The sequence below is a fragment of the Ascaphus truei genome, unplaced genomic scaffold (genome assembly GCF_040206685.1).
Source record: "Ascaphus truei isolate aAscTru1 unplaced genomic scaffold, aAscTru1.hap1 HAP1_SCAFFOLD_603, whole genome shotgun sequence".
NCBI classification, from domain to species: Eukaryota; Metazoa; Chordata; class Amphibia; order Anura; family Ascaphidae; genus Ascaphus; species Ascaphus truei.
This window is the reverse complement of record NW_027456936.1, coordinates 145,867-160,086: the sequence shown is the minus strand read 5'-3', so window position 1 is coordinate 160,086 and position 14,220 is coordinate 145,867. Positions and strand designations below refer to the sequence as shown.

Here is a 14,220-nt window from a genome sequence, read left to right as displayed (position 1 = left end):
GTAGATGTCAGAGGAGAGAGTTCAATTAAGCTGAGGTATCGAGTAGGACAGGGGTGAGGGGAATGAGAGGTGGTGGATGATGAGAGCAGAAGAGGTCATGTACAAATAGACCTTGTTAGTCAGAGAGCAGTCATTCCAGAGGGCACGTGAGAAGTGAAGAGTAAAGTGAGACATGGAATGTGGATTACATTAGATGGGTTAATACGCTTAGCAGGGAGGTGGAGAGAGAGAGGCAAGAGGCAGAGAGTGGTGCAGGGGTTGAGGAAGAGATGTTGCATGTACCTTATCAGAACATTAAAGAACATCAATTCACACTGGTGCAGAGTTGATGATGAATCCAGTTCACCTCCAATTCAATTTTAACAGAAATGTTTCATTCTTCATTACTGAAAAAAAAGAAAAGTAAAAAACATTTCATTACTATTTTCAAAATGGATTGAATTCCCCCAACAATGACTATGTGTTACCAATATATCCCTCTCAGTCCCACTGCAGCATATACTGTACCAGTGTGAAAGTAGGAAGGTACACAGTACCGGTAAAACAATACGTGCCGGTACTATGCACCATATGAATTATAAGGGGATGTAAATCTCCCAGTCTCTCTCCATATCCGCAACAGAGCGGGCTCCGGTCAGTGGCATGGATGCCCATATATGGGTATGCTCATATTTGGGCATCCCATGTCACTGACCGGAGCCGGCTCTGAGTATAGGGATATATGCGGAGACGCAGAGGTGCAAGGAAATGGGAGGAGGCACGGTGAGAAACAGGGAGAGACCACAGGAAGATAGAGGGCAACAACTTCCACAAGGTACTTGTATGGGTATAATTGTTTGTATTTTGTGCAGAGGGGGTAATTTCAGATAAAATACAATTCTCCACCCTCTACGAAACAATTCCACTTTGTTCAGTAAGCCAGAAAGTCTTGGTCCCATGTGGACTGAATTTAATGCAAATAAGGTCCTTAATACACAAGTAAAGAATAAAGTTACTTATTCTCTACTGTAAGAAGTGCCACATTGCCCACTATTTGGGTCCTGTGCCCAGATTGTGACCATGCATGGCAGAGGTGAGATTCCCCCAACTCCAATTTGCTACACTCTCCAAGAGAGATAATTGTGATCAGAGGTGGAACTAGGGGAGGGTGTGAGCAGGGTCACTGCCCAGGGAGTAACCTGACTGGGGGCACGGAAATCTCATTTAGTGCATATGTTGCGGCACTGCATTGATTGACCGGTCAATCTGCACTGCTGCCCGTCACAGTGACATCCTGATCGGGCACTGTGATCAGCTATAGCACTGACCCAGGTGAGATAGTTCAGCACTTTACAAGGAGGGAACAGATGTTGTGGGTGACAGATGCTGGAGGTAGGCCAAGACTGTTGGCCAGAGTAACGTGGAGACTTACTGCACTCTGCATGCCCATCCTCTCCCTGACATCAGGGGAAGGAAGTGGCCCTGGGGTGTGTGTAGGTATGCCAGATGTCAGTGTATGCATAAGTAAGTATGCCTGTGTAGTGGGAGGTGTAGGGGCGTTAAGCTGGAGGACTTAAAACAGGCACAAAAGCACATAGATACCTCTGATTATACCGCACCAAATGCTGATAATATCATGCTGTAGCTGCACTTTACAGAAGATGATGCAGATGTCATCATTGGTTGGTGGGTTCATTAAATCAATCCATCATATCATAACCACACTGTGCATATGATGTACTGAATCAGTAACACCAGGAAGACATCTCCATGTTAGGAGTAGAGTTGAAGTTAACAGAATATGTCCAGCACTGTGGTGTGTAGCCCATAAATAATAATTGTGCACATTACCAGAACAACATACTGTCAACTGCAAGATCATTTTGCTGCTTGTAGCGTATGCTCATCCTGTACAGTGTTGTAGTAGATCCGTCTCTTCAGTGTTCACTGCAACAAAAGTAAGACATTGCATTAATATTACAGACGTTTGGGGGCTGAAATCTCACTTCGCTGCGGACAATTTCCCTTTGCATAAGATTCTTGTGATTATGTCAATGATGATCAATAACTGCATCATAACACAGCCGCTCTATACAGAAGATGTACTTGCTCTCAATGGTCATGGAGGTAATACGTCACACAATGTACAGATATAGCAAGGATTATTTCTCCCACTGGTGCATTATGGCATTATGATGGGAAATGTTGTGAGATTCTGCATTATCAGCATCACTGAATCTTTTGGAAATTAAGTGATATTCTATGTTTTAATGCAATATTATGGATGATCAGCCGGTAAAATAATAATAGCTTGCTGTATCTGTAGCCATGCTCTACCCATGATGTGCTGAACCAATGACTGCAGAGAGATTCAGAGTGGTAAACATGACTGGAACGCATCTCTGAATAATGGGCAGCAAAGCAGTGCAGAATAGGAGGTGAAAGTATTTAAAATGGAAGATCCTTAGCAGCTGTGTGGGGAGTACACAGTACAGACTGACCAAGTAAATGGTAAAAGGAGTAACTTCAACATTACTTGGCTTTGTTCTCCACATTGAAGCTTTCCTCCTCTTTAAATCACTAATACTGATGCCATGTGTAACCTGTACTGAAAGTTATATAATCTACTGGCCTAGATGAAACCATATGATGCAAACAGGATCCATCCCACTCCAGATTCATAGAATTGAACCACCTCAACCTTTCATAACAATCACATAGAACTGCAGCTGTGCGCTACTGCACATGTTCTTGTTATGAATGGTAGTAGATGTGGTCCTTGGGTCTTTACTTCATACTGTAGCCACCCTCTACTCATGATGTATTGAATCAACGAAAACTTGCATGGTTCAGATCACAGGAAGGGGTAGAGTAGAGATGAAAATATTCAATGTGAAACCCGTAGCAGCCGGATTGTGTGGAGTCAATAAAACGACAAATACTAAATGGTAAATGAGAAATATACACATTGCTTATCTGTCTCTGTGTAGTAATTTTCCTTCTCTTCAACTGTCCTTCAAATTTTCTCTTTTGCAAGAAAAGGAACACATGGCTTCAATATTCACTTCTGTTCTGCAGTCATCCCTCCTGAAATAAAAGTTAAGCATTGCATTGTTATTATGATAATACATACAATAAACCTTGCTCCAAACCATTTGATGCAAAGCAAATCCACCTCCCACCCACAGCTGTGCTCCTTCTAGAGCATGCATGTCAAACTCCAGTCCTCGAGGGTCCCAAACAGGCCAGGTTTTCAGTAGGGATATCCTGAAAACCTGGCCTGTTTGCTGCCCTCGAGGACTGGAGTTTGACATCCTTGTTCTTGAGCTTCTACCACGCAAGTCATCCATGTGAGTGACACTGTACTGCAGTCCTGGTCTGCACACAATCTACTGAATCAATGACATCACACTGTAAAGGCAATCTACAAGATGTATTAGTTGTCCACACTTCCGAAATGTTACTTTTATGTCCAAATCACTTATTCCCATGACCTGATATTTGTATTTGTTATTTATAGGATTGTCACAAAGAGTTGATGAGGTCACCAAATGATAGTATGTAGAGAGAAAGAGAGATCTCAGAACAGAGCCCTGATGTATACCCACAGACAGATCAATAGAAGACGAAGACATGTTAGCAACAGAGATGGAGAATGTGTGACAGGAAAGTTATGATGAAAACCAGGATAGAACTGTGTTACGGATACCAAGAGAGAGTTTAGAATATGAAGGAGGAGAGTGATTGAGAGCATCAAACGCAGCAGATAGATCAAGTAGGATTAGTAGGGAAAAGTGACCTTGGGAATTTGCTTTAAGCACAGTCTGTAGAACGAGCTGTACGAAAGGCAGGTTGTAAAGGATCCAGGAGGGAATGTGATTTAAGAATGTTGACATTCTAGCAATTAGGAGACAAACAGCAGGAGGGATACAGGGCGGTAGTTAGTAAGGCACATAGGGTGTAGGTTGTTTCTGAGAAAAGGGTGACCACTACAGGCTTAAAGTAAGAGGGTAAAGAGCCAGAGAATAGGGAGGAATTGAAGATGTGGGTGAGAGTGGGGACTAAGAGATGCAGTAAGGTGTGAGGGGATACGATCTAGAGGGCATGTGGTAGAGGGAGAAGAGAAGATGATTAGCTTCCAGCTCTGTAAGAGAAGAAAAGGAGTCAAATGCAGAAGGAGAATTAGGTAGAAGGAGAGAAGGGGGAAGGGACAGAAGGAATCTCCTTGTGGGTGGCATCCACCTTGCCTCTGAAGTAGTCAAATGCTTGAGGAGAAGTGAAGGAAGGATGGCAAGTGTGAGGAGAAGGTTAGTGGAGGGAGTCAAATACAGGGAAAAAAAGACAGCGTAAATTAAATTTGAGTGTTGATGAATGTGAAAAAAAAGTAGTGTGGTTTGGCCCCAGAGAGCAGCTTTATACAGGACTGGAGACATTTTTACTGTAGAAAAATCAAATATCAATTGTGTGATTTCCTTCATAGGCATTAAGAACAGCGAGTGGAAGTGTGATGAACATGTTTGGGAATTTAGCCAAGGGTGTGGGCTAGAGGGACAAGTGTGTCAGAGCCTAGAGGGGGCATATAGATAGGAGGATAGCATTGTAAGAGTTAATAAGATTGTTAGTTTAAGCGGAAAGAGAGAGAGAGCAGAGAGGTTAGAGTAGATGTCAGAGGAGAGTTTAATTAAGCAGAGGCAAATCAGTGGGACAGGTAAGATGGGGTGAGGGGAATGACTGATTGTGAATGATGAGAGCAGAAGAGGTCATGTACAACTAGAGCCTTGTTAGTCAGAGAACGGACATTCCAGATGGCATAGGAGAAGGGAAGAGAAAAGTAAGGAAAGGAATGTGGATTACATTAGATAGGTTAACACTCTTAGCAGGGAGGCAGAGGCAGGGAGGCCCGATGTGTATATGAGCAGGTTCAAGATTATAAGAGATATCCCACACATCAGCAAACATAGAAGGAGACACAGAGATAGGTGTAGAGAGAGACAGAGATAGCTCTATGTAGAGAGAGAGGGACGTAGAGAGAATGAGACAGATAGGCGCAGAGAGAGGGGGCGCAGAGAGAGGAGGCGCCAAAAGAGGGGGCGCAGAGAGAGGGGGCACAGAGAATAGGATATTAAAGAGTGCTTTTCATTGAGCAGTGCAGAAATAGCTGCAATAGAGGTCTGTACAAATGGTGCAGTGTGTAGACACATGCAAAGGTAGGGGAAGGAAAGAGGAGAACATGTGGATAAAAGCAGGAGTGTGGAAGTTAGAGAAATTAGAAAAGTTTAACAGAGGAGTGAGGAAACAGCAAGCAGAAAGAACAAGAGAGAGGTTACATTGGGATGACGTTCTGTGGTAAAGAGAAAATGCTAGGAGAGAGCTTTCAAATATTAGAGGACATGAATTGAGGGAGCAAATGTATAAATCAAAACCTGAGGGGGAGGTATAGCACGAAAGCTTGCACAGCAGATTATAGTCTTAATGTTGCGTGTACCTGTCAGGGTATTCAAGAAGTTAAATTCTCACAAGTGCAGAGTTCATGATGAAATGCTGAATCTAGTCCCCCTCCAATTTAATTTTAATATAACTTTTCCATTCTTCATTACTGCAAAAAGCAAACAAAACAAAACCACATTGCATTACTATTTTCAAAATGGATTGAATGGCATATTCAACAGTGACTGTGTGATGCCAATATTCCCCACTCACTCGTAGTGAAGCACATATTGTACTAGTGTTGAAAGTAGGCCGGTAGAGTCAGGTACGCAGTACTGATAAAACAATAAGTGCCCGTCGTAAGTACCAGCTCCGCAACAGTGCGGGCATCACATTAGTGACGTGGATGAACATATATGGATAAGCCCATATTAAGGCATCACGTGACCAGAGCCGTCACTGACTGGGTATACGTAAAGACGCAGGGAGATGCAAGGAAAGGGAGGGAGAGAGACAGGGAGAAGATGTGAAACGGAGGAAGGCACGGATGGAGGGAGTTCTTCCGAGCTTCTGCGGGCCTCTCTCTTTCACTGGTGCATGCCGGGAGCTGGTCCCAACATCCACAAAGTGTGTGTGTATTATTGGTTGTATTTTATGGGGGTAGGAGGGTAGTGTGTATATTGTGTGTGTGGGAGTATTATATTGTGTGTAGAGGTGCAGAGGAGAGTACTAGATTGTGTATCTTGTGTAAGGGTGTTGTGTATATTGTGTTTGGAGCTATAATATTATTGGGGAGATTAGTATTGAGGAGGTATTATAGTGTGTATTGTGGGGAGTATTAGTGTGTGTATTGTTTGTGGGTGACAGATGCTGGGGGTATGCAGCAATCCCTGCACTGAGGTCCGAGGCGGCTCTGCATCGCTCGCACACACTGTGGATGACCAAGCATGTGCCCATGATAATCATGGCCTTAGAGGGATGAGTGTGTCAGAGCCTAGAAGGGGCATATATATGATGGAGGAGGGAGGAGGAGGAGGGAGGAGGAGGAGATGATAGCATTGTAAAAGTTAACAAGATAGTTAGTTTAAGCAGAAAGTGAGGAGAGGTTAGAGATAAGGGTAGATGTCAGAGGAGAGAGTTCAATTAAGCTGAGGTATCGAGTAGGAAAGGGGTGAGGGGAATGAGAGGTGGTGGATGAGAGCAGAAGAGGTCATGTACAAATAGACCTTGTTAGTCAGAGAGCAGTCATTCCAGAGGGCACGTGAGAAGTGAAGAGTAAAGTGAGACATGGAATGTGGATTACATTAGATGGGTTAATACGCTTAGCAGGGAGGTGGAGAGAGAGAGGCAAGAGGCAGAGAGTGGTGCAGGGGTTGAGGAAGAGATGTTGCATGTACCTTATCAGAACATTAAAGAACATCAATTCACACTGGTGCAGAGTTGATGATGAATCCAGTTCACCTCCAATTCAATTTTAACAGAAATGTTTCATTCTTCATTACTGAAAAAAAAGAAAAGTAAAAAACATTTCATTACTATTTTCAAAATGGATTGAATTCCCCCAACAATGACTATGTGTTACCAATATATCCCTCTCAGTCCCACTGCAGCATATACTGTACCAGTGTGAAAGTAGGAAGGTACACAGTACCGGTAAAACAATACGTGCCGGTACTATGCACCATATGAATTATAAGGGGATGTAAATCTCCCAGTCTCTCTCCATATCCGCAACAGAGCGGGCTCCGGTCAGTGGCATGGATGCCCATATATGGGTATGCTCATATTTGGGCATCCCATGTCACTGACCGGAGCCGGCTCTGAGTATAGGGATATATGCGGAGACGCAGAGGTGCAAGGAAATGGGAGGAGGCACGGTGAGAAACAGGGAGAGACCACAGGAAGATAGAGGGCAACAACTTCCACAAGGTACTTGTATGGGTATAATTGTTTGTATTTTGTGCAGAGGGGGTAATTTCAGATAAAATACAATTCTCCACCCTCTACGAAACAATTCCACTTTGTTCAGTAAGCCAGAAAGTCTTGGTCCCATGTGGACTGAATTTAATGCAAATAAGGTCCTTAATACACAAGTAAAGAATAAAGTTACTTATTCTCTACTGTAAGAAGTGCCACATTGCCCACTATTTGGGTCCTGTGCCCAGATTGTGACCATGCATGGCAGAGGTGAGATTCCCCCAACTCCAATTTGCTACACTCTCCAAGAGAGATAATTGTGATCAGAGGTGGAACTAGGGGAGGGTGTGAGCAGGGTCACTGCCCAGGGAGTAACCTGACTGGGGGCACGGAAATCTCATTTAGTGCATATGTTGCGGCACTGCATTGATTGACCGGTCAATCTGCACTGCTGCCTGTCACAGTGACATCCTGATCGGGCACTGTGATCAGCTATAGCACTGACCCAGGTGAGATAGTTCAGCACTTTACAAGGAGGGAACAGATGTTGTGGGTGACAGATGCTGGAGGTAGGCCAAGACTGTTGGCCAGAGTAACGTGGAGACTTACTGCACTCTGCATGCCCATCCTCTCCCTGACATCAGGGGAAGGAAGTGGCCCTGGGGTGTGTGTAGGTATGCCAGATGTCAGTGTATGCATAAGTAAGTATGCCTGTGTAGTGGGAGGTGTAGGGGCGTTAAGCTGGAGGACTTAAAACAGGCACAAAAGCACATAGATACCTCTGATTATACCGCACCAAATGCTGATAATATCATGCTGTAGCTGCACTTTACAGAAGATGATGCAGATGTCATCATTGGTTGGTGGGTTCATTAAATCAATCCATCATATCATAACCACACTGTGCATATGATGTACTGAATCAGTAACACCAGGAAGACATCTCCATGTTAGGAGTAGAGTTGAAGTTAACAGAATATGTCCAGCACTGTGGTGTGTAGCCCATAAATAATAATTGTGCACATTACCAGAACAACATACTGTCAACTGCAAGATCATTTTGCTGCTTGTAGCGTATGCTCATTCTGTACAGTGTTGTAGTAGATCCGTCTCTTCAGTGTTCACTGCAACAAAAGTAAGACATTGCATTAATATTACAGACGTTTGGGGGCTGAAATCTCACTTCGCTGCGGACAATTTCCCTTTGCATAAGATTCTTGTGATTATGTCAATGATGATCAATAACTGCATCATAACACAGCCGCTCTATACAGAAGATGTACTTGCTCTCATTGGTCATTGAGGTAATACGTCACACAATGTACAGATATAGCAAGGATTATTTCTCCCACTTGTGCATTATGGCATTATGATGGGAAATGTTGTGAGATTCTGCATTATCAGCATCACTGAATCTTTTGGAAATTAAGTGATATTCTATGTTTTAATGCAATATTATGGGTGATCAGCCGGTAAAATAATAATAGCTTGCTGTATCTGTAGCCATGCTCTACCCATGATGTGCTGAACCAATGACTGCAGAGAGATTCAGAGTGCTAAACATGACTGGAACGCATCTCTGAATAATGGGCAGCAAAGCAGTGCAGAATAGGAGGTGAAAGTATTTAAAATGGAAGATCCTTAGCAGCTGTGTGGAGAGTAGACAGTACAGACTGACCAAGTAAATGGTAAAAGGAGTAACTTCAACATTACTTGGCTTTGTTCTCCACATTGAAGCTTTCCTCCTCTTTACATCACTAATACTGATGCCATGTGTAACCTGTACTGAGAGTTATATAATCTACTGGCCTAGATGAAACCATATGATGCAAACAGGATCCATCCCACTCCAGATTCATAGAATTGAACCACCTCAACCTTTCATAACAATCACATAGAACTGCAGCTGTGCGCTACTGCACATGTTCTTGTTATGAATGGTAGTAGATGTGGTACTTGGGTCTTTACTTCATACTGTAGCCACCCTCTACTCATGATGTATTGAATCAACGAAAACTTGCATGGTTCAGATCACAGGAAGGGGTAGAGTAGAGATGAAAATATTCAATGTGAAACCCGTAGCAGCCGGATTGTGTGGAGTCAATAAAACGACAAATACTAAATGGTAAATGAGAAATATACACATTGCTTATCTGTCTCTGTGTAGTAATTTTCCTTCTCTTCAACTGTCCTTCAAATTTTCTCTTTTGCAAGAAAAGGAACACATGGCTTCAATATTCACTTCTGTTCTGCAGTCATCCCTCCTGAAATAAAAGTTAAGCATTGCATTGTTATTATGATAATACATACAATAAACCTTGCTCCAAACCATTTGATGCAAAGCAAATCCACCTCCCACCCACAGCTGTGCTCCTTCTAGAGCATGCATGTCAAACTCCAGTCCTCGAGGGTCCCAAACAGGCCAGGTTTTCAGTAGGGATATCCTGAAAACCTGGCCTGTTTGCTGCCCTCGAGGACTGGAGTTTGACATCCTTGTTCTTGAGCTTCTACCACGCAAGTCATCCATGTGAGTGACACTGTACTGCAGTCCTGGTCTGCACACAATCTACTGAATCAATGACATCACACTGTAAAGGCAATCTACAAGATGTATTAGTTGTCCACACTTCCGAAATGTTACTTTTATGTCCAAATCACTTATTCCCATGACCTGATATTTGTATTTGTTATTTATAGGATTGTCACAAAGAGTTGATGAGGTCACCAAATGATAGTATGTAGAGAGAAAGAGAGATCTCAGAACAGAGCCCTGATGTATACCCACAGACAGATCAATAGAAGACGAAGACATGTTAGCAACAGAGATGGAGAATGTGTGACAGGAAAGTTATGATGAAAACCAGGATAGAACTGTGTTACGGATACCAAGAGAGAGTTTAGAATATGAAGGAGGAGAGTGATTGAGAGCATCAAACGCAGCAGATAGATCAAGTAGGATTAGTAGGGAAAAGTGACCTTGGGAATTTGCTTTAAGCACAGTCTGTAGAACGAGCTGTACGAAAGGCAGGTTGTAAAGGATCCAGGAGGGCATGTGATTTAAGAATGTTGACATTCTAGCAATTAGGAGACAAACAGCAGGAGGGATATAGGGCGGTAGTTAGTAAGGCACATAGGGTGTAGGTTGTTTCTGAGAAAAGGGTGACCACTACAGGCTTAAAGTAAGAGGGTAAAGAGCCAGAGAATAGGGAGGACTTGAAGATGTGGGTGAGAGTGGGGACTAAGAGATGCAGTAAGGTGTGAGGGGATACGATCTAGAGGGCATGTGGTAGAGGGAGAAGAGAAGATGATTAGCTTCCAGCTCTGTAAGAGAAGAAAAGGAGTCAAATGCAGAAGGAGAATTAGGTAGAAGGAGAGAAGGGGGAAGGGACAGAAGGAATCTCCTTGTGGGTGGCATCCACCTTGCCTCTGAAGTAGTCAAATGCTTGAGGAGAAGTGAAGGAAGGATGGCAAGTGTGAGAAGAAGGTTAGTGGAGGGAGTCAAATACAGGGGAAAAAAGACAGCGTAAATTAAATTTGTGTGTTGATGAATGTGGAAAAAAAAGTAGTGTGGTTTGGCCCCAGAGAGCAGCTTTATACAGGACTGGAGACATTTTTACTGTAGAAAAATCAAACATCAAGTGTGAGATTTCCTTCATAGGCATTAAGAACAGCGAGTGGAAGTGTGATGAACATGTTTGGGAATTTAGCCAAGGGTGTGGGTTAGAGGGACGAGTGTGTCAGAGCTTGAAGGGGCATATAGAGGATAGCATTGTAAGAGTTAATAAGATTGTCAGTTTAAGCAGAAAGAGAGAGAGAGAGAGCAGAGAGGTTAGAGTAGATGTCAGAGGAGAGTTTAATTAAGCAGAGGAAAATCAGTGGGACAGGTAAGATGGGGTGAGGGGAATGACTGATTGTGAATGATGAGAGCAGAAGAGGTCATGTACAACTAGAGCCTTGTTAGTCAGAGAACGGGCATTCCAGAGGGCATAGGAGAAGGGAAGAGAAAAGTAAGGAAAGGAATGTGGATTACATTAGATAGGTTAACACTCTTAGCAGGGAGGCAGAGGCAGGGAGACCCGATGTGTATATGAGCAGGTTCAAGATTATAAGAGATATCCCACACATCAGCAAACATAGAAGGAGACACAGAGATAGGTGTAGAGAGAGCCAGAGATAGCTCTATGTAGAGAGAGAGGGACGTAGAGAGAATGAGACAGATAGGCGCAGAGAGAGGGGGCGCAGAGAGAGGGGGCGCAGAAAGAGGGGGCGCAGAGAGAGAGGGGGCGCAGAGAGAGAGGGGGCGCAGAGAGAGAGGGGGCGCAGAGAGAGAGGGGGCGCAGAGAGAGAGGGGGCGCAGAGAGAGAGGGGGCGCAGAGAGAGAGGGGGCGCAGAGAGAGAGGGGGCGCAGAGAGAGAGGGGGCGCAGAGAGAGAGGGGGCGCAGAGAGAGAGGGGGCGCAGAGAGAGAGGGGGCGCAGAGAGAGAGGGGGCGCAGAGAGAGAGGGGTGCAGAGAGAGAGGGGGCGCAGAGAGAGGGGGCGCAGAGAATAGGATGTACATGAGTGCTTTTCATTGAGCAGTGCAGAAATAGCTGCAATAGAGGTCTGTACAAATGGTGCAGTGTGTAGACACATGCAAAGGTAGGGGAAGGAAAGAGGAGAACATGTGGATAAAAGCAGGAGTGTGGAAGTTAGAGAAATTAGAAAAGTTTAACAGAGGAGTGAGGAAACAGCAAGCAGAAAGAACAAGAGAGAGGTTACATTGGGATGACGTTCTGTGGTAAAGAGAAAATGCTAGGAGAGAGCTTTCAAATATTAGAGGACATGAATTGAGGGAGCAAATGTATAAATCAAAACCTGAGGGGGAGGTATAGCACGAAAGCTTGCACAGCAGATTATAGTCTTAATGTTGCGTGTACCTGTCAGGGTATTCAAGAAGTTAAATTCTCACAAGTGCAGAGTTCATGATGAAATGCTGAATCTAGTCCCCCTCCAATTTAATTTTAATATAACTTTTCCATTCTTCATTACTGCAAAAAGCAAACAAAACAAAACCACATTGCATTACTATTTTCAAAATGGATTGAATGGCATATTCAACAGTGACTGTGTGATGCCAATATTCCCCACTCACTCGTAGTGAAGCACATATTGTACTAGTGTTGAAAGTAGGCCGGTAGAGTCAGGTACGCAGTACTGATAAAACAATAAGTGCCCGTCGTAAGTACCAGCTCCGCAACAGTGCGGGCATCACATTAGTGATGTGGATGAACATATATGGATAAGCCCATATTAAGGCATCACGTGACCAGAGCCGTCACTGACTGGGTATACGTAAAGACGCAGGGAGATGCAAGGAAAGGGAGGGAGAGAGACAGGGAGAAGATGTGAAACGGAGGAAGGCACGGATGGAGGGAGTTCTTCCGAGCTTCTGCGGGCCTCTCTCTTTCACTGGTGCATGCCGGGAGCTGGTCCCAACATCCACAAAGTGTGTGTGTATTATTGGTTGTATTTTATGGGGGTAGGAGGGTAGTGTGTATATTGTGTGTGTGGGAGTATTATATTGTGTGTAGAGGTGCAGAGGAGAGTACTAGATTGTGTATCTTGTGTAAGGGTGTTGTGTATATTGTGTTTGGAGCTATAATATTATTGGGGAGATTAGTATTGAGGAGGTATTATAGTGTGTATTGTGGGGAGTATTAGTGTGTGTATTGTTTGTGGGTGACAGATGCTGGGGGTATGCAGCAATCCCTGCACTGAGGTCCGAGGCGGCTCTGCATCGCTCGCACACACTGTGGATGACCAAGCATGTGCCCATGATAATCATGGCCTTAGAGGGATGAGTGTGTCAGAGCCTAGAAGGGGCATATATATGATGGAGGAGGGAGGAGGAGGAGGGAGGAGGAGGAGATGATAGCATTGTAAAAGTTAACAAGATAGTTAGTTTAAGCAGAAAGTGAGGAGAGGTTAGAGATAAGGGTAGATGTCAGAGGAGAGAGTTCAATTAAGCTGAGGTATCGAGTAGGACAGGGGTGAGGGGAATGAGAGGTGGTGGATGATGAGAGCAGAAGAGGTCATGTACAAATAGACCTTGTTAGTCAGAGAGCAGTCATTCCAGAGGGCACGTGAGAAGTGAAGAGTAAAGTGAGACATGGAATGTGGATTACATTAGATGGGTTAATACGCTTAGCAGGGAGGTGGAGAGAGAGAGGCAAGAGGCAGAGAGTGGTGCAGGGGTTGAGGAAGAGATGTTGCATGTACCTTATCAGAACATTAAAGAACATCAATTCACACTGGTGCAGAGTTGATGATGAATCCAGTTCACCTCCAATTCAATTTTAACAGAAATGTTTCATTCTTCATTACTGAAAAAAAAGAAAAGTAAAAAACATTTTATTACTATTTTCAAAATGGATTGAATTCCCCCAACAATGACTATGTGTTACCAATATATCCCTCTCAGTCCCACTGCAGCATATACTGTACCAGTGTGAAAGTAGGAAGGTACACAGTACCGGTAAAACAATACGTGCCGGTACTATGCACCATATGAATTATAAGGGGATGTAAATCTCCCAGTCTCTCTCCATATCCGCAACAGAGCGGGCTCCGGTCAGTGGCATGGATGCCCATATATGGGTATGCTCATATTTGGGCATCCCATGTCACTGACCGGAGCCGGCTCTGAGTATAGGGATATATGCGGAGACGCAGAGGTGCAAGGAAATGGGAGGAGGCACGGTGAGAAACAGGGAGAGACCACAGGAAGATAGAGGGCAACAACTTTCACAAGGTACTTGTATGGGTATAATTGTTTGTATTTTGTGCAGAGGGGGTAATTTCAGATAAAATACAATTCTCCACCCTCTACGAAACAATTCCACTTTGTTCAGTAAGCCAG

At 44.0% G+C, this 14,220-nt stretch overlaps 2 long non-coding RNA genes across 2 annotated transcripts; both read right to left on the bottom strand.

Annotated features, from left to right (window-relative positions):
- Positions 1 to 1,836: 1,836 nt before the first annotated feature.
- LOC142485427 (uncharacterized) lies at positions 1,837 to 5,570 on the bottom strand. The gene is made up of 3 exons (XR_012798468.1): positions 5,465 to 5,570; positions 2,947 to 3,066; positions 1,837 to 1,926 (listed from the first exon to the last, which is right to left on the bottom strand). It is a non-coding gene; the product is annotated as an uncharacterized LOC142485427 (long non-coding RNA).
- A 2,815-nt stretch (positions 5,571 to 8,385) lies between these two features.
- LOC142485429 (uncharacterized) lies at positions 8,386 to 12,344 on the bottom strand. The gene is made up of 3 exons (XR_012798470.1): positions 12,239 to 12,344; positions 9,468 to 9,587; positions 8,386 to 8,447 (listed from the first exon to the last, which is right to left on the bottom strand). It is a non-coding gene; the product is annotated as an uncharacterized LOC142485429 (long non-coding RNA).
- Positions 12,345 to 14,220: the final 1,876 nt, after the last annotated feature.